Source organism: Taudactylus pleione, unplaced genomic scaffold (genome assembly GCF_031769625.1).
Source record: "Taudactylus pleione unplaced genomic scaffold, aTauple2 ptg000211l, whole genome shotgun sequence".
Lineage (NCBI taxonomy): Eukaryota > Metazoa > Chordata > Amphibia > Anura > Myobatrachidae > Taudactylus > Taudactylus pleione.
Genome location: NW_028284613.1, coordinates 7,179,764 through 7,201,824, shown reverse-complemented (window position 1 = coordinate 7,201,824; position 22,061 = coordinate 7,179,764).

Genomic DNA, 22,061 nt, shown 5'->3' with positions numbered 1-22,061 from the left:
AGTTTGCAGATGATTGTATAAAAAAAATCTGCAATGTATGGGCTTCACAGATCAGATTGCAACCAAAAAGTGATTGGAATTGTTAAATCAGATTGTCCAACATGTTGGATTTCACAGATGGATTGGGGCTGTAGATTGCTAGTGTATGGACATAATCAGCAGATTTGCAGACTGTTATTAGTAAAATGATAGACCTTTTCAAGATTGGTAGATCTGTGTTTGCTGAAAATGATCTGCAAATCACTGATAAAGATCTGTAATGTATGTGTGCAGATTGCTAGATTGGGAAATCCTAAAATCGGGCAATAAATCTTCAAATTGTTCAATTGTGGTTTTCAGATTGCTGAAAACAGATTGCAACACACAGCCCATTTATAGACTTTTTATTTCTTTGGTCATCATGATATTTGGGTTTCTGAGCACATGTAAAGAATTATTTAATCTATTCTATCCACAACATCATTTAATTGGCGTCATCCTGTATTTGAAAAATCAATAATGCCCTCTGTATTTACATATATATTCCAAAGCGCTTTACAGAGAATATTTAGTCATTCCTATCAGTCTTATGCCCTTATTCAATTAGTTTCACGTACAAGATAAAGTTTTGCCTGCCGGACTTTTCGCCTACATCGTGTATTTTAGCCGCGGAAAGTTATAGTGTGTGTACCCGCGATTCGTCCTACTCAATTCCAAAAGACGCGAAAACGGAGACACTCAAAGTCTGAACATTCGAAAAGTGGTGTCAGAATCTGAGAAATCAGCCTGAAGTTCCCCAGAAAGATGTGGAAACTTTGGGGCTCAATGTAGTATTGCCCAATTAGCCCTAATGAAACTGTTTGGGGTACTTAAGTTCGCACAATTACCACTAATTAGCGTCTTTGCACAAGTGGTGAAGAATGGCATAAAGCAGTATTTTTAAGAGAAAATAAGTGGTGCAAGCATATTTAAAAGTTGCCAAAGTGAAGTTACAAGAAACGTAAAAAATGCACCTTCAGCAAACACCTGCAATCAAAAACACCTCACCCATACCTGCAGACCCCCCTAAAGTCTATCTCGCTAGATTTTAAGTTTGTACCCCCACTTTGCACTTTTTCACCCCCAAGGGTACAGATTGGTTTCCCCGCCTTTGCACCTCAAAATAGGAATTTTTGCACTTTTTTTCGCCACCTATGCAGAGGCGAATTTCTTTCACCTATTGCATTGAGTTTTCGCGTATGCAAAAAGCGGATGGAATTGAATACGGAGATAAGTTTCCACCTGGCGAAAAAGTCACAATCGGCGATACTTTTTCGCAGGTCTCAGATTTTTGCTTCTAATTGAATACGGGCCTTAGGCTAAATTCAATTAGCCGCAGTAATGTGGTAGTTTTTTGAATGCTACATTTTTGCACCCTTCACTTACCGTGTCTATACGCGCATTCGTTTTTGCACAATACAATTCCAAAGGTTGCAAAGCGTCATTTGTGTGAAAATTCTTCCAGCTATTACCGGTGATGAGTATAGGGGAAAAATGGGGAAATCGGCCTAGGCCCTAGAAAAAGGCAAAAATATATAGGATAACAATATAGAAGTGTACAAGTGGCCCTAATAAAAGTATTTGGGGTTCTTAAAGTGTGTCAAATGGCTGTTTTATGCATATATTAAAAGCAGTCAAATGATAGAAAGCATGGCTCGTGTTCAATTAGAAGCAAAAAGCCAAGATCCATGAAAAAGTATCGCCGGTTGCGTCTTTTTGCCAGGCGGAAACTTATCTCCGTATTCTATTCCACCCGCTTTTCGCGTACGTGGAAAGTCAATGCAATGTAATAGGCGAAAAAGATTTGCCTCTGAATAGTAGGAGAAAAGAAGTGCAACATTTTTATTTTGGGGTGCAATGGTGGGGAAACGTCTCAGAACCCTAGGAACAGCTTAAACTTAAGAACACCCCAAAAAAGTACTTTGCATTTTGGGGTGAAAAGCACAAAGTGAAATAAGGTTCTGGGGGTGCTCTAAGAAGGGGTCAAGTGTTTTTGGGATTACAGGTGCTTGTATGAGGGAGGAATTTCACTTTTATTAATACTACACTTTAGAGACATTACAAGATGCTATCACCCATTTTCAGGTACCGCAAATTTGTCAGGACTACTTCTTTTCTACAAAAAATACTGCTTAATGCCATTCTTCACCACTTGTGCTAAGACGCTAATTAGAGGCTATTGTACAACTTAAGTACCCCAAACAGTTTTATTAGGACTAATACACTACTACATTGATCCTCAATGTTTCTGCATCTTTTTGGGGGGTTCAGGCTGTTTTCCCCGATTCTGACACCACTTTCCGCCTGTTCTGACTTCACGTGTCGCTGTTTTCTCATCTTTTGGAATTGAAATGGGTGAATAGCGGGTACGCGTATGATAAGTTCCCGCTGCTAAAACACGAGATGTAGGCAAAAAGTCCGGCATGCAAAACTTTATTTCGTACGCGAAACTAATACCCTTTGACACCAAAGCTAAAACCCGGGTTATTGCAGAATTAACCTGGGTTGCTCTTTGGTGTAAAAGGGGACAGGTTTGGATTCCCGGGTTGAGTGATGCGCCAATCCAACCAAGGTAACTTGCAGGGTTTTATACGGGAACAACCCGTGAAACCCTGCAGTGTAGACTGTTACCCAGAGTCATTCAACCTGGGTCCCGTTTACAGCATGATGTCATCTCCAAGCCGTCTCATCTCCACCCGTGTGCAGTGTGAACCGCGCCGCAGTAGAAAAGGTCTGTCCTGGGTCTGCCCCGTTTTGTAACTGTGTTCCAAATCTCAAGTCAGACCCAGGATTTAGGTGTAAAGCAGTATAAATGAATAAGGCCCCAATTGTTTTTTGGCAAAATAAATATTCTTTTAAAATTGAGGGCGCATTAAAAATTCCTATAGCATGAATTATTGACCAAAGTAAGCTAATTAAAAAAACTATTTTTGTCTAATTAGTCATTAAGGAGGGTGCTCTAGTGGTTCTCAACCAAGTTCAGACATTTTTCACAACTTTTCACCTGCTCAGGAGGTGGTGAAAACGGCATGTTTACATTTTCACCTGTGAAAAACGCAGCTAATAGGATAGAGCCATAAGTACAAATTTGCACGATAAGTAATTTTTCCTAAAAAAGTGGTTTATTGCACCCAATTGAATTACCCCCTTAAACTTTGGTGGATTTTACCTAGGTGCTGCAGCCCCCATATATACAAAACATATATTCATAACTAAACAAATCTGAAGAAAATAACATTTTGAATATGAACTGACGTTTTTATACTGTGGTTATTTATTACCCTCTCCTACTGCGCAACTAATAGATTGGATTGCAGCTGTAGAACATTCACCAAAGTGTTTCCAAGAATCGTATCCCCATAAAATATATTCTCCGTGTTATGCTGCAGTGGGTGAAATGTATTAATTGATTGGATGGGTGCTAGTACTTAGGTGTCTCTACATAATTTATTTGTATCATAATAACACAAGGTACAGCAGAACATATTATGTTGGCAATCTTCATAATTCAAGATTATAATAGTAAATGGCAGATAATTTATGTATCATTTCTTAAAGGGAAACAATGATCAAAGATCTAATTTTAATTGGTGGTAGAATTATGTGTTGCTAAAGTTCTGCACAATTGTGAGTCCTTTCTGCAGCTGTAGGTTTACAATGGTTTCTCTCCTTTCATTCCAGTAATCTATCTATGGCAGCCAAAAGCTGCATACACACACAACGATTTAGTTAATGAACGATTTTAGTAAACGATTTTTTCCCTTGAAAAAATTAACTAAAATCGTTTACTAAAGTTGTTCATTTACTAAATGTAATGAACGATTTTTATGAACTACAAACGATTTTGCATATTAACTTACTGAAAATCGTTGAGTTGACAAGTCTGACTAAACTACAAACGTGAACGCGCATGAACAATAATCGTTCATCATTTATCTCAGAAAGTGAACGATTTTTTCAAACGATTATCGTTAAACGATATTGTTTAACGATAATCGTTCAAAAAATCGTTGTGTGTGTATGCACCTTAAGACATATTGCTAGATGAGACCCTGGCCCTATCCACCCCCGCCATCATCAACTTCTCCACTGATGGAAGACAAATATAATCTTTTGTGTCTACTAAATATATTTAAGGGAAAAGTAGATATTTCTTAAACAGCTCATTTAGACAAGTGCCTGCATTCTGTTCACAGCAGATTGCAAGAGTCATGCTTCAAATATAATGATCTTTTTAAACATTGGGGCATATTCAATTGTGTGCGAGAAAAGCAAAAAACCCGCATCTGTGAGGTTTTTCCTGCAGGTGCAGGTTTTTTTGCTATTCAATTTGGTGCCTTATTTTTCTATTTTGCGCGCTGAGAGGTTTTCATACTCGCACTCCCAGAGCAAGTGATTTTTTTTCTAAAATCGCTACTTTTAGGAAAAATCAGTAGGACTTGCTCTGGGACCCCGGCGACACCCCTCCCCATGACTAATTAAGCTTTTGGAAGTCTCCAATTAGCTTAATTAGTCAGTAATTACTCACCTTCCGAAGTGCTGTCTTCTGCATCCAGCGTCAGGACCCGGACTCCAGCAGCAGCGGTGAGTATGTAGTGTATATGAGTGAGGATGAGTGAGTGTGTTTGTGTGTGACCCTTGGTGTATGTGTCCCCCCCAGAAGGGGCGCTGGGAGAACTACATCTCCCAGCAGCCCTTGCCCCTCCCACCAGCCCATGGAGCCTCCCAGCAGCCCCCGGGACTCCCAGCAGCCCCCTCTCCAGTGAGAAGAAAGAGGGGAGGCCACCAAGAGCCGCGGAGACCACCGGAGATCCCCAGGCAGGTAAGTGCAGAGCTGAAAACCCCTTGACCACTTTTTTATAATTGGATACCACGGGTATTGGCAGCGCTCATACCCACGATTATTCAAAATTGGGCACGAGGTTTTTTTACCTCGCTAAACCTCGCGCCCAATTGAATATGCCCCATAGGGGGGAATTCAATTAGATATAAAGCAATAACTCGCATTGTTTTTGCACCCTTTGCATGATAATTTTGCTTGTTGCGTCTATATGTGCTCCCGTTTTTTCGCGCAGTCCAATTGCAAAAGTTGTGTTGCAGCATTCGCAAAATCATTCTTGCTGCTGCTTTTACTCGTAATAAGTGTGGGTAACAATGGGGAAATCTGCTTGAACCCCCAAAAAGAGGCAAAGTGATATAGGATAATATAGAAGTGTATTAGTGGCCCTAATAAAAGTTTTTGGGGTTCCTAAATTATGTCAAATGGTTGTTATATGCATTTTTCTAAAATAGTCAAATAATGAAAGAAACAAAGTATTTAAAAAAAAAATGTTCTACTTACATTAGGGGTGCATAAAAATGCCTTTAGGTATATTTTTAAAGACACTTTAAAAAAACCTTCAAAATACACCTCTAAAACTCATCTGCAATCTTCAAAACACCTGTCCCACTCATACAGCAGCCCCATATACCTGTCCACATGAATTACCCCATTTTCATGCACTTTTTTACCCCAAAAATGATATTCTATTAGTGGCCAAATTAAGCTAGTTAAAAAAATATTTTTGCCTAATTAGTCAATAAGGAGGGTGTCCTAGTGGTTCTGAACCAAATACTGACATTTTTACCTTGAAATAGGATTTTTGCCCTTTTACACCAGAGCTAAAACCCGGGTTATTGCAGGGTTAACCCGGGTAACTCCTTGGTATAAAAGGGGACAGGATTGGATTCCTGAGTCGAGTGACCCGGCAATCCAACCCAGGTAACTTACAGGGTTTAACACTGGAATGATCCATGAAATCCTGCAGTGTAAACGACGCGATCCGTGTCACGATGACCTGGAACGCGCCGCATGCCAGCCATTTGGCCGGCTTCAGTGGAGCTTGGAGATTACGTCATCTCCAAGCGTCCACTTCCTTGCTGGAAGAGACGTGTCACTGCATACCCGGCTCCGGTGTGAACGGTGCCGATTCGGGCATATCCTAGGTCGGCGCCAGGCTAAATTCCGGGTCTGATCCGGTTTGGAACCCTGTTCCAACCTCCGGGTCAGACCCGGAATTTAGGTATAAAAGCGGTATTAGTGAACTTCCTTACACAGTAATTACAAATCAATGAAAGAGGGAAACACATTTATTTGAAATAACCTCTAACCCGTTTCACAATAATGTACATATCCCCCACATTGCTCAGAATACAGATTTTCCTCAAATGTGCATATTGCACTATTTCGGGATATACTTTTACAGACTTTCCCCCCTTTGATTATATGTAGTACACCCAAGAGATCAAGAGGTCTATTTACTAAGCCGTGGATGGAGATAAAGTGTACGGAGATAAAGTACCAGCCAAAAAGTGACATTACAGTTAGGAGCTGATTGGCTGGTACTTTATCTCCATCCTAGGCTTAGTAAATAGACTAATTCTGCTAATCTAACCACTGCCTTTCTTGTTTAGTTAGGCACACACTGCCATTTACTCTGTTCTCTGTGACCATGCAATTGGATGGGCAGTGTGCACCGTTGGAGAGGGCACAGACGTTAGAGAGTTATTTTATAGATATGATTGGCAGGCCAGCCGTGAGTTACCTTGTGTCCCGGAATAGCGTTTCTTGGAGGGTGACTGATTAGACAAATAGGAAATTCCTTTGCCCCACCCACAATATGGCTCGGATGTGACCATAAATATCTGGATGGAGCCCTATTATCTGCACCACCATCAGCCGTCACTTCTCAGTGCCCCCGATTTAACAAAAATGACCTTTGGGGCAAATGTGATAGGTTCTGATTTGGACAAAAAGCAGGTTTTCAGCAGGCATGTTAAGCTGTGGTGTCTCTTTCATTTTTGGGTGTGCGGGCACGCAGGGGTGTATCTAGGGTGGTTCCGGTGGAGCATGAGCTCCGGGCGCCAAATTGGACAGAGGGCGCCATCCATGGTTCCGGAATTCATGGGGTGCTACACAGTATGATGGCCGTCTGTTAGTTTTATCTCCGTTTGTTTTCTCTATATCCTAAATAAGTTACGGATCTGAGACCCGTTTCTACATTTCATGCTCCCTCAAGCTGCCCAGATTGCCTCCCCTCCGGGAAAAGTCACTGCTTTGCTATTTAAAGTAATGGAGGTGTTCCCAGGCATGACCACACAATGTTATTTGAAAGCTCTTTTAAAAAATATTAGGAGACCTAAAATAATAATAATGGTGGTAGCCATGACATGGTTAGTAGTACTCACATTAATATAGGTGCAATGTATATGTGCAATGTAGAAGCATTGCTGAGAATGGAACTTCCCATAGGTGTTCCCACTCCAGTGATAGCTGCTTGGGGCAGTAATTGCAGTAATAAGCTGTGCACCCTGTGGAATCTCACTCTAGCACATGTACTCTGTCAGTTTAATTTAAATGATCAGAATATATAATACAATCTCCTCTATTGACTAATAACAATGATTCAAAGGAGATAAAGTCAGATCCTAAGTGCTATACATAAATATAACAGTGCCAAGTAGCTACCCCTTATTGTCAGATAGTGCATCACCAAAGCATTCTATTCCCCCAATGGGACCTCCATGCCCAGCGTGATACTGCCACTGTTATAATTCTCTTCACTTCTATATTCCCCCGCAGGCTTGCCGTACCCCACTGACACACTTCAGTACAGGGAGGGGTCGCTATGACATGCACTTTCTCCACGCGCCATGGTTCCACGCTACTCCTCTGCGGGCATGGCCATCCACTGTGCATAACTAATGTCATACTGTGGGAGCAATTTTATCTCAGTGCCCTGTGAGCCATAGAAAACACTACTCATCATTTAATAAAGCAGGCAAACAAGTAGGAAGTTTAGGAACAATGGCGTTATACCCACAAAGATTTTATTAAATGTGTTTTACTTGCATTTGAAATAATTATTTCTACTGTTACCATACCAGTCGCCATATGTATTTATGCTTTTTTTTCTTGCATTAAAAAAAAAAAATCTAATAAGCCGGTGGGTATGTCATTCAAACTAGAGCCAGTAGTTCTATACTATGAACCATGAGCGATCCTTCGGAAATGTGGAAAAATGTTGCAGCAGATGTCGCTTGGCTGAGTGCTTTCTTTTTGTGACTTCAGTATACGTTGATATTTGGTACAGTGTTTTAACAGCAACAGTTCTAAGGTTGCAATAACATTGTTATTTTAATTCTAGGAGTAAATACTTCACAGGGGATTTTGTTCCTAGAGCTAAACCCCAGGTGTTGCCAATAGAAGTGCAAGGAAATCCCTGGGATTTGCCAGCCAACTGTGTAAACAGCAGCATTTCTTATTGGCTTCATCATTCCCGATGCACAGTGCAGCAATTCTCCCCTTCCAATGGTTACCAGGTGCACAGGGGCCAGTCCAGAAAAACACACACAAGTGTGTCACATCTTACATATCCATTCTGAGACTGCCATCATAAGCCTGAATAGACATTAAACGGAAATCATAAAAAAATATTAAAAGGGAGGTATAACTAAAATAGCATATATCCAGGAGTTTCACCATTGCATAGCATCTGAATTTCAAACTCAGTACTTGGGTCATTTTTAGAAAGAATTTATTATTATTAATTAATAATATTATTGTAGTATATTTTAATTCAGTTAGAATGATTGATTTGTTATGATTAATCTTCTGCATAAATCCAATTTAAATGAATGGGACCCTTAATATTTTATCACTACACCCTGGGAACAGGATTTCAATTTATCCCCAAGAGCTTACAGAGAAGTCTTTACCAATTTTGGGGTCTGAAGTGGGGCTAGGGGCATATGTATCCGAACGTCATAGAGAAAGTATGGGGGAAGTGAGTTATACACATTTTCATGTTGCTTCTTTGGCATCATTATAGAAAGGCCACACCCCTTTTTCAGGCTTGCGCATACTGTCCCTTTTTAAAAAATGGGTGTGGGGGAGATGGCAAAACTCTTTCTAGCACAGGGAACCAAAATGCCTAGTTGCGGCTTTGCATTGGTGTGCTTTATATAGAATAGATAGGATCATCATCATGTACTTATTTATTATACATATGTTACAATATACTGCATTCCCAGGAGGACTACAGTGCATTGCTGTTATCAATCTGATACATTATCATCAAATCAATCAAATCAGCTTTATTTGGCCAAGTATACATACATAAATACATAAATATACAAGGAATTGAGATCGGGTTAACACAACCCTTGAGTTCACAACAACAAAAAGATAAACAATCATGCCACACCCACAGCCCACCTACACCCTCAATTATTTAACACCATGATAGCCTGCGGAAAAAAGCTATGCAGGTGTCTAGAGGTCCTTACTCATTGTGACCTATACCGCCTACCCGAGTGCAACATTTGAAACAGGTGGCAACCTGGATGTGCGTCATCTACCACAATGTTTCCAGATGCATGCACTGTCAGTAGTTACTATATATTTCTAAAGGGACCCAAGTCATGCACTCTCTAATGGTTAGCCAAGCATGTTGCCTTGTGGGCTCTTCATGTCCCAGTCTGACACTGCCACCATCTTCCCAGTACTCAGTACTTAACCTTAATCCGGCCCTGCTAGGCCACGTCAAGGCTTCTCTGTCACTAGCAGTCCCTAACACTAAGGGGTTCACGTCCAGGGCGCAGGGCATATAAATGTATTTATATGTTTCAATATTTTGTGTATAAAGTTGCAATCTTTTGTTTTAAATTTTTTTAGAAGTTTTAATTTTTTCCTGCAGTTCTGATTGGTTCAAGCACCTCTTGGCTTTCGTTAGATTGGGTTCTATGCACAGATTTCCATTCCATCCAGCCAGATTGGACAGATATCTGACGGATAACTGTATAGTGTATGCCCAGCATAAGATGTAGAAGAGGTGTTTGACTTTGTTAGTTGGGGCCAGCTGTATGAGACTCTCCATATCTTTGGTTTTCCAGACCTCTATATCCAGGTAGTGAGGACAATGTATACAGATCCTCACACCCAAATTGTAGCCAATCATTTTTTGCACCCCTCCTTTTACACTCGTAGTGGGCTATAAAATGAATATGAACAAAATCAGAACTGTTACCTCTTACCGATATTTGGAATAAACACCCCCATTTTTCCTTGCCTTTAGTGTGATGACGGTATCCAATCAGCTAGTCGACATTCAGAATGTTAACACCTGAATGTTGACAGTTTTTCGAATGTCAACATGGACTTTAGGGTGACAGGCAATATGTCAACATACACTTAGGTTGATATGATTAAAATGTCAACATGTTCGGAATGTTGTTTTTGTATTTCTTCCGAATATATAAATAGGACGAAAATTACATAGCGAAATGCGGCAAATTGTTTTTTAAATAGAGCCAACTGAATCAGCTACTGTGTGCCCAGGTCCATACTAGTCGATAAATCCAAGATGACTTTTAAGAGACAAGTGCGATTTTGACTGAAGAAACACATAAGAAGCTCAATGAAAATGCCCATTGATTTTAGGGAGTCAGTACTACTACTATTACTTTAGGCACCTTCAGAATTAGTGGCATCTGTAATGGGTGCAGAGTGTATGGTGCAAACAGGCCTATGCAAATATTGCTTTACTTGCCTCCTGTCTACAGCATGTGCAGGTCTCCAGCAGTAGCTTCGGAAATATCGCACCAGTGCCATATTTCCAAAGACTGTGCCAGAAACATGCGCAGGAGACCCTGGTACAATTCCAGCGTCTCTCACAGCCTGCACATGCTCCAATGCCAGGTTTTTTCCCAGGGGAAAAGGGGGTCCATGGACATCCACACTAAATGCCTAAATTTCTTCTGGTCCAGTTAGGGACCTTTGCGCACGCCCAAAATTTTAAGGTGCATCCTCACAGGAAATGCTGTATCTGCAAACCATACCCCACATTTTGTCATGATGAGGTCATGCCCAACACTCTGACAGCTGCTCTGCATGTCCCCAGTTTCTCTATGCTGTGAAAGGCACGTGAAAGGCGACATCCCAACCCTCCCCCAACCACCATGGGACAGTGACCGAAAAGCGGGAATGTCCCGCCAAAATCGGAATGATTGAAAGGTATGTAAATGAAACAAACAAGGGCTAAATACTACTCTATGTAGACAAAAGTTATTTGGACACCCCCGCGCAAGCGAAATGCTGTGCTCCTGCAGCGTACACGTGTTTGTGAAGGTATAAAACGAGAAGTATAGAGATGTTCTCTAAAACTCTATGCTCCCTACATTGTGGCAGTTCTACGGAAACAACAAATATTTTATCTGGACGAAAATTGCATCATATTTCCAGGGCGACCCTGGACTGGTAACCCAGATCGTAACCCAAATGCCGGATTACCAAATAGGTATTGCCACAGGTCTCTGGGCCCCACGCCTTTTAGGGGCTCCGCAACGGATCAAAATAATATTGATTTGATCTTGAAAGAAAATTACGAACAAGCTTTCCTAAATTGTCTCCAAATTATACAAAAATGAATCAACTCAAAGAATGAAAATAAAGACTCTATTGAGAAAATACTGTATTAATGTAATGTACCCATTAACAGGAGATAATTTGCGAGGGGAGCTCTGAGATTTTGATTACCTAGGAGCCTCCAGTCCACAAGGTTTAATACAGAACTGCTTAACCCCATTGAAAACCTCTGGGACAAATTGGAGAGACGGCTGCATTCTAGGCCGACTCAACCTTCTTCAGTGTCACAGTTGGTCACTGTACTTATGGCTGGAATTGCAGAACATACCGCCTGCTGTGGTCCAGGAACTTGTGGACAGTTTGCCAAAAGGGTGTATACGGTAATCACTGCACGTGGTGGACCTATAAAGTACTGATGTCAATAAAATCTATTTGCTGTCAGTGTCCAATCACTTTTGTCTACATAGTGTATAATGCTGAATTGTATTGAAGGTATTACAGTCACTGACTGAGGTGTATCTGAGCTTTCTCATTGCCCATGACAGCTGCTGTGAAAAAACTTTGTGTCATCCTCCATCCAGTAGACTCTGCCTGTAATAAACTCTCTACAGATAGCTAGAATTCTGAATTAATTTCCATTCATTATTTGTGCCATGTACAAGTGCTCATATAGTGATGACATACCTAAGCATCATGTCTAGAACTAATAATTATCGAACACGTAACAAATTAGCAAACAGTAACGATAAACAAAAATAAATGTTTTTTCCTATCTCAGCACTCATTGTGACTATAAAACACAGCAAACACCAGCAATTCTTGATGGCTGGTTGAAACTTGAACTCTGAGGGGGTTAATGCTAAATGGATGGACCAGCGGGGTGCGATGAAGCAGGTTTAGTTCTTTACTGCAATTTTGATGTTAGACACACTAATGGGTCACTTTAATCTTGTTTTACGAGCTCATGCTGGGCTTAAATCTTTTATTTTTTGTGTGGTAATGCTGTGTCCATATGCCAGAAAATGTGAATATGTGTTAAGTTGTACTGCATAATATGGAATTGCTTGTGTTATCACCCAGACTATGGTAACGTGAGACGACTGAGGCAAAGGGGACCTGATTATTTATTTACATAAATGAAAAAATGATTTATTGTGGAACAAATTTGGCAGAAATGAAATCATATACTGCATAGATATGGAGATACTGTATACAGAGCTGGATTAAGGGGGGGGGGGGCGGAGGTGAGTGTCTCAGGTTTCCCCCCCAACCATATTGCTGTCACTGCATATGAGACTTGAGGCAGGTGGGAAGGCCTTTGCCACACTCTAGTAGCCCTCCCATGAAGAGGAGATGACTGGACAGTCACATGGGGCAGGAGAAGGAGGCAGAGCAATGCTGGGCTGATTCCACATGTGACGATCATCTTCCCAACTCAATAATATTCTCCTGGCTTAGCTGCTGCTGCTGGGTGTGGTATAAGAGATAGACAGTAGTTAGATAGACAATGTCTACATAGACACCAAAGGGTAAATTTACTAAGCTGAGAGTTTGGGAGAGTTTGCAAACTCTGGAGAGTTTGGTCATTTTTTCCCACTCTCAAATTTACTAATGTCAAACTCGGGAGAGAGATCTCCTTTGCTACGGGAAAATACTGGAGAGTTAGCAAACGCACTTCAATTCACCATCGGCAAAACTCGAGAGAATTTTCACTGGTGAAGATAGGATTCTGGAATTTACCAAGCAGAGAGTTTCGAAACTCTCATGAGATGGGAAAACTCTCCTGTAAAAACTTGTGAAAAAAATACACCTGCCTGTGATCTGAGAGTTTGGCAGAAACATACACAGATTGCTGTGATCCATGTATGTTTCTGCCTGTAAATAAAATAAATTTAAATATCAGAAAAAAATAACATAGGGTTCCCCCCCCCCCAAAGCTTCACCAGCCCCAGGCTTGCCAGGCTGTCCTGGTTTCTAAGATTACGGGGAACAAAATGTGTAGGGTTCCCCGTAATTTAGAAACCAACACCAGGCTGCAGGGCCAGTCCTGATTTTAAATATAGGTGGGAAAAAATTGTTTAGAGTCCCCCCTATACTTAAAACCAGCACCAGACCCAAAATGGCCGGGCTGTAATGCCACAGCCCGGAGACCCTTTCACCGGAGCTTTGGGACCAAAGCATTAGCAGCCCAAGCCAGTCAGGCCAAGCCGGGGATCTCAGGGGAGGTGGAGACCCCCCAAAAAAGGGGTCCCCCGTGTCCCTTATCCCCGGGCTAGGTCTGAAGCCTGGGGCTCTTCCCCGCACCCCTGAAGCAATGGGTACGGGGGTAATAAAGTAGGGATATTTAAGTAAACTATTGTAATTTACAGTGGGACAACAGGTGCCAGCATGTCTGCCCTTTGGCACTTGTGGAACTACAAGTGCCACGTGGGAACTGTCAGTAGCCAGAGCCAATCAGTGGCCGCTCTACAGTCAGTGCGGCTGCTGATTGGCTGACGGGACTTGCAAAGCCCTGCAGTCCCGTCAGCTGGCATTCGGGAGGTATCAGTATGTGTGGCAACACACATAGTGATACCCGGTGCGTGGTGCGGTAAGTTAATTTTTTTGTTTTACAAAGGCCATGGATTATTGCAGAGACCAGCGCCAGGATATAGGTTAGTATGAAATCCTTTTTGCAGGGCCAGTCAACATGGATTCTACTGGACAAGGGGACAGACACATCTGGTATAGGTAAGTATGTGTGAATGGGTAGGTGTGTGTAATAAAGTTATACTTTGCGCGGTGTGTGTTTTGTGTTTATTTAACTATTTATTTTACAGTGGGGTTACAGGTTCCGCCCATCTGCTGGCACTTGTAGTTCCACAAGTGCCAAAGGGCAGGCATGCTGGCTCCTGTAGTCCCACTGTAAAATACTTAAATATCCCCACTTTCTTACCCCCGTACCCAACGCTCCAGGGGTGCGGGGAAGAGCCCCAGGCTTCAGACCATGTCTGGGGTTAAGGGAGAGTGGGGACCCCTTTTTTGGGGGGTCCCCAACTCCCCTGAGATCCCCGGCTTGGCCTGACCAGCTTGGGCTGCTAATGCTTTGGACCTGGAGCCCCGGTGAAAGGGTCTCCGGGCTGTGGCATTACAGCCCGGCCGTTTTGGGTCTGGTGCTTGTTTTAAATATAGGGGGGAGTCTACGCAATTTTTTTCCCCCTATATTTAAAATCAGGACTGGCCCTGCAGCCTGGTGTTGGTTTCCAAATTATGGGGTAACCCTACAAATTTTGTTCCCCGCAATCTTAGAAACCAGGACAGGCTGGCAAGCCTGGGGCTGGTTAAGCTTTAGGGGGGGGGGGCCCTATGTAATTGTTTTAACCACTTTTAACCCATTTTTTACAGGTACAACACAAGCAGCTTACACATATCTCACTGATATGTGCGGGCTGTTTGCTCGGGAGAGTTTTGCAGAGAGAAGACACTGCAGTCTCGAGTGAGTCATATCCTGCAAAACCTGCTAGTCGGGGAAGAAATCTCCTGCAAAACCTGCTACTCGGCAGAGAAATCTCGTTCTGCTTCACCATCGGCCATCTCACTCTCAGTTAAACTCCCTTCTTTGTAAATTTGAGAGTCTCAGGAGCTTCAAATCACCCGAGTTTAGGTGAAGCTAATCGAGTTGAGAAAAAAAGCAAACTCTCCCAGACTTGATTCTTAGTAAATTTACCTCCAGATGTTAGACAGACAATAGGTCGACAGGGAAAAAGGTCAACACACAAAATGTCGACATGTAAGAACGTTGTCATGTACAAATGGTCTACATGGTCAAAATGTCGACACAAAAATGGTCGACACATACTCTTTTTGTTTTCTAGCCCTAATCTTCACCCTAACCATCCCCTTCAACCCTAACCCTCTCTCCTGGTGCCTAACCATCGGGGTAGGTGCCTGTCCCTAACTGTCCCTTCTTGTGCCTAACGCTAACCCACCGGTAAGTGCCTAACCCTAACCCCAAACCTAACCCTAAAAAAAAAATATTAATAATAAAAAAATGTGTCGACAATATTTTTATGGTGACCATTTTTGTGTCGACTTTTTGACCATGTCGACCATTTGTACCCGTCGACCTTCTTACTTGTCGAGCTTTTGTCTCTTTTGAACTTGTCTAAAGGTTTGTTTCCACTTGCAGATCTTGGAACGACAGTACAATTACAACAACAGATCACATTTTGAGACGGTGATAAATTATGAGCAGCATCCTTCCATAATTTCAAAATAATTTGAAAATATGAGGCTGAGTAGTATTGAGGAAGATTTAGACATGGAGGATGGAATTTTAGATGTTGTTTATCCGCAACAGGATGATGGCGATAAGTGTGTATCTGACAATGAGGACATTGATGATAACGATGACTGTGTTGTAAAAAATGATGATGATGGTGATGAATGTCTCCAAGTAAGGCAGCCACTAGTGGTCCCACCTCATGCCCATGATAAGCACATTGTTATTATGCTTGACCAAAGGACCAAAAAATCCACCTTTCAGGTGTCTAACTATTTCTACCCCAACCCAATGTTTGTCAGGCCATCTGTAGCCTTTGTGATCCCAAAATAAATTGAGTTAGGAATGTTAATCATCTAGGCATCTCCTCACAAACACATTATTTGCAGCATAATCATGCCAGTGGTTCATCCCAAACAGTGAAATCATGTGCAATAAGCAGTCCAGTAACAGCAGCATGGTTACATTCCTCATGCAATCTTCACCGCCATCAACTCATCATTGGCCTCTTCAGGAACAGTATTATGTAGTCTTGTATCCTTGGATTAAATGCAATTTGACTCCTTTAATGTAATCCATCATTCCCAAGAAGAATCCCTGGGCACTATGACAGCTGCTGTTGGGGCTATATCAGGGACGGACTGGGGCCGTCTCTTCCCGGCCCATCACTGCCGCCACCCCTTCCCCTGAGCACATAACATGTATCTGGCGGTGTGGGGTGGAGGGTGGTGGCACTTCTGCCCTCCTCGAGCCCGCCCTGAAGCCATTGGCCCTTCTGACATATGCCAGAAGTGCCCGATGGCCAGTCTGGCCCTGGGGTAGATTATCATCTAAGAAGGAGAACCAGAGTAAGCCTAGTTTCCATCAATTGTCTGTCAAATAATAATTTTAAAGGGATAGCAAAATTGACAGCCATCATCCTGTTGCACAGTGGACCACCAAAGCCATTACAGCTATACTTCAGTTGATCTGTGTCCAATATCTGCTTTAAATGCAACAGGTTTCAGACGATTAGTAGAGGTCATGTGCACACGTTACCAAACTACATCTCGATTCCATTTCTCTCAAACAGCAATCCCACAGCTATACAGGGAGCGCAAAGTCATTACTTCCCTATATAAGAACATTGTACCCACTATCCGCACCACCTAACTATTAATATGTAGGCAAGTGGCACTGGTCAAACAAAAGACTACATGACTGTGACAGAGACTACATCACTGTGACAGCCCACTGGATAGGTGTATCGCCCTCAGCAGCAGTGCCAGCAGCAGCATAATCTTCATCATCATCCTCATTCTATCAGCACAGCAGTGCTCACATACAATGGCAATCCGTTCACAAGCAAGTTACTTTATGTATTGCTGGCTTCACACAAACCGATATAAACTTGTTGCATAAACTTTGTAATGTTATATTCAAAAGGCTCACCCCATTAAACTCTCCCCTGGATTTCTCATAACTGATAATGGAGCCAACAGCGTGCATGCAATATGAATGGACACACAATAAACTTGTGGTTCAGAATTCCCTCAAAAAAGAGAGGACTGTGCAGTAGATGCTCTCAGAAGGCTGCATGCTGTTTGTGCAATGCTCTTCAGAGGCCCTGATTTCCAGCCCACGACCCCCCCCCCGCCCCCGCATCCCTCGAGGGTCCAGGCTGGAGGGGCTGCTCCAGGTACTGACTGCCAAGGCTCTGGAGAGCAGTGCACAATCAGCATGTAGCCTTCATTTTTAAGAAAATGGGTATGGAGAGGGATTACAAGGTAGGGGGGGGGACTCTTCCTACAAGTCTGCAGCATTTTCACTTCAGCAGCAAAGCCAAACATTAATCCTTGCTGATGAGGATGCCCATGATGAAGACCTGGGGGACAGGGAAGGGAATGGAATACAGCCAAAAAAATTGGAAGGCTGCTGCTGGCACTTGTTGTGTCGGAGTCTGTTCCACCATTTTAATATTCTTTCTTGTCATGAGTCTAGACTGCCATTTTAATCTTCTTTCTTGTTGTGAGACTAGACTGCCATTTTAATCTTCTTTCTTATTGTGAGTCTTATTGTGAGTCTAGACTGCCATTTTAATCTTGTTTCTTGTTGTGAGTCTAGACTGCCATTTTAATCTTCTTTCTTGTTGTGAGACTAGACTGCCATTTTAATCTTCTTTCTTATTGTGAGTCTTATTGTGAGTCTAGACTACCATTTTAATCTTGTTTCTTGTTGTGAGTCTAGACTGCCATTTTAATCTTCTTTCTTGTTGTGAGTCTGGACAGCCATTTTAATCTTCTTGTCGTCAATGATACATTTTTTTAAAATGTATTCATTAATATATTTTATATTATGCAGGTCATTTTTGGTTATTCATATCAGTCTCAGCCCTAGAGAAGAAAAATCATACTTTACATACAGTTAAAAAATATAAAGGCTGTTGCTGGCACAACCTGGACCGCCAATGGGTGATCTTTAGAGGATTTAAAGGGTCTTAATTCTGATTATTGGCCATTCTGGCCGGGAGTGGGACAGATGTTAATTTGCCTTGCTGCAGACTGGCAGCCAAAATAAGTCACAGACACGGCCGGTGCTAGGGTGTTCAACGTCCCCCTGCAAATTCTAAATGTGCGCGCCCCTCCTTCAATTGTTTATAAAAGGACAGTGTGCCAAAGGTCACAAAAAGGGGTGTGGTCTCACAAGGGGCATGGTCACTCAATAGTATCCCCAATTCAAATTACACCACACAGTAGCACAATCTTATTCACATTACACCACACATAGTGCCCCTGATTCACATTACACCACATAGTAGTGCCCCTTATACATAATGCCTACAGCAGTGCCCCTTATAAACAATGTTCACAGTACTGCCCCTTATACACATAATGCCCACAGTTGTAGTGCCTCTTTCACATAATGCTCACAGTTGTAGTGCCCCTTACACATAATGCCCACAGTAGTAGTGCCCCTTATACTATACACACTGTAGTAGCACCCTTTATGCAATGCCCACAGTAGTAATGCCCCTTACACAATACCCACTGTAGTGCCCCTTACACATAATGACACACAAACACACAACATTGTACTTACCTGAATCCCTGCTTCTGCATCCGCCGCTGTCCAACAGTACATCATGCTCAGCATTATGGGTGAGACGTTATGACATCTCTCCCTTAAAACACTGCAGGAGCCAGAAGGCGGAGTTCAGGAGTAAGCACAGAGAAGGAGCCACCAGTCCTTAGCAAATGATCCCTGGTCTCCTTGTGTCTCCTCTGCTCTGCTCTGACCAGTGTCCTCCATTGACTGCTAACATGTATCAGGCTTCTTATATGTCCCTTTATATCAGAAACATTTAAAATTAGAGAGACTAAATTTTTATTTTTGTTTCCTAATATATCTCTTCCACCACAATACCCACCATATACCAATCACCACTCACTGATTCCCATATGTCAATCATGCAGGAAAAGAGTGCCACACCAATCACAAGGCTCTATTCGCAAGGTATTTTGCATATTGCAATGCATCTTGTTTGTTATTGATGCCCTCTTTTCTTGTGTTGTTGACATATAGAAATTAATAAACAGTGCATTGCATGTAGTAAGAGTTATAACTGAATAGGACATGATCCTTATGGACAGTCTTTATTCTTATGTGGGTTGTCATCCTAGTGAATTATAAGGTGTAGTTGTTAAAAAGCATAATGCAGTATAGACAGTTTTATTTAAATATATATAAATTACTTTACCCATAATGCATTTTGTTTGTTCTTGACCCAATGTTTTCAATCTTTTCCTGTGGTTTTTTTTGCATAAATAAATTAATAAATAGTGGGTTGTAATAGAGTAAGTTCTATAAAAGATTATATATTAAAAGGAGAAATAAAAAAAACATTCTCTCTATTTCTACAGGTGGTTGAATTTAACTACCCCCAGTGTGTGTTAATTTTTTTTCCAGTAGAGGCAGTCATTGGAGGGGGACGTCAGTCCCTTGGTTTGCCAGGTACACCCCTGATGTCAGGGTCTAATAGTAGTCATTATTCTACATTATCAATTGACACTGCCTTAATTATTGATTTTTAATAATTTTTAAACATTTTTTTCCAATCTAAAAAATATTAGCAATAAGCTCACTGTATAGTACACCTTTTTCTCACTAGAACCACCGTTATCTATAGAGGACAGAAAGCTCTGCTGTAAGGGAAATTAAATTAATTGTAATCTTTTTAATCATATATAATCTTTTTAGTTATATTTTTCATCAAATTTAAAATATTGGGTGAAGCTCCACTTCCATCTCCATTTAAAAATCCATTTAATATATGGCTCCTATATATTTTATTTCTATTCTTATTTCTTCTACTCTTCATCATTAAAAATCAATTCTTCTTAGTTATTATATTAATTTAATCAAATTTAGGGGTTGATTTATCAAGCAGTGAAAAAAGAAGTGGTCATAGCAACCAATCAGCTTTTACCTATCATTTTTATAGAGTGTACTTGATAAATGCTACCTCATAGCTTTTATAAGATCAAACTATGGGTGATTAAATTACACATCACCCAAATGTTCTGTTAAGGATGCAGTACTATTCCCAGTGCCGCAGCATCCTCACACACCGCTGAGGCCTCTATCTAGTCTTGATGCAGTTTTTCCAACATCATCAGTATCTAGGGATGCCACAATGTTTTTAGATTTAGGGGGGAGGGGCAATATATAATTTCATTTTGGCGCCCTACATCACTGAAAGTCGCCGCCTCAGGGGCAGCTGGAGCCGGACCGGGCGTGGGTAAAAAAGGGGGAGTGGCTTAATCATGGGAGGCGTAGCCACGTCCCGTTAGGTTAAAAAAAAAGTTATGCACCGGGCTAAGTGGCTCACTGCACCCCCCCACGAAGCGGCGCTGCATGTTGGCAAGGGGGGCGCTGTGAGCCCCCTCAGCCCCGCGCATAACCAGTGGGGGGCACAATCAGCTTGATCGCTCCCCCAACAGGCATAGGAGACTGCTGAGGCTCCTTCTTAGCAGCCGCAAGCAGTCTCCCAGTGCAGCCCAGCAAACACAGCAGTGTGTGCTGGGCTGCTGTGATGTAAGAGGGGGGAGCGGTACTGGACCCAGTCCCCCGCCGGGCACCTCCATCAAGTAATTAGTACCCTCTCCCCCCTCTCGGCACCCCTGGCCACACACCCCTAGCCTGATCCTAACCCTCCTGGGGGGGATGTCTAACCCTCAGTCCCCCCGGGAGTCCCTTAACCTAACTTCTCTCCCCGCAGCTAACAGGTCCCGATGCTCAGCTTATGTTCAGTATGCCGGGCGTCGGGATTTTGGCGTGGGGCTGATGATAGGCATCGGTATTTAGACGCCTACCATTAGTCCCATGCCGGGTTTTCACAATCGGAAAGCCGGCAGTCGGCATTTCGACCGATGGCTACCTGACTACATACCATTTATTGCCAGGGGAGTAGCGAGGGTGGTTCCAGTGGAGCATGAGCTCCGGGCGCCATAATGTACAGAGGACGCCGTTCAGGTTTCCGGAATTCATGGAGCGCTGCACAGTATGATGGCCGCCTGTTAGTTTTATCTCAGTTTGTTTGCTCTATATCCTAAATTTAAAAAAAAAGTTACTACATTTCGTGCTCCCTCAAGCAGCCCAGATTGTCTCCCCTCCAGCCCTCCCTCCTCTATGATCATCTTCTGTCACCTCCCCTTTCCTGTCAGACAGATTACTTTCACTTCTCACCTCTTTAATTCTACCATGGGATCGGCTCTTTGCCCCTGTCCACTGATTTCTTATTGGCTTCTGTCACCATCCCTCTCTTTGTCCCTCCCCAGTCCCCTCTCCTTTCTTATTGGCTTCTGTCACCATCCCTCTCTGATCAACTCTTTGTCCCTCCCCTCTCCTTTCTTATTGGCTTCTGTTACCTCCCCTCTCCCTTTCTTATTGGCAGGTATGAGTTACAAAAAAAAGTCACTGATTTGCTATATAAATGGAGGTGTTCCCAGGCATGACCACAAAGTGTTATTTGAAAGGTCTTTTTAAAAATACTGTATTAGGAGACCTGATGTAATAATAATGGTGGTAGACAGAACATGACATGGTTACTAGTAATCACATTAATATAGGTGCAATGTATAAGTAGGAGCATAGCTGAGAAGGGAGCATACCATAGGTATCCCCACTCCAGTGATAGCTGCTTGGGGCAGTAATAAGCTGTGCACTCTGTGGAATCTCACTCTAGCACATGAACTCTGTCAATTTAAGTTAAATGATCAGAATATATAATACAATCTGCTCTATTGACTAATAACAATGATTCAAATGAAATAAAAGCTAGATCCTAGGTGCTATACATAAATAAAGCGGTGCCAAAGGAGCTACCCCTTAATTTCAGAT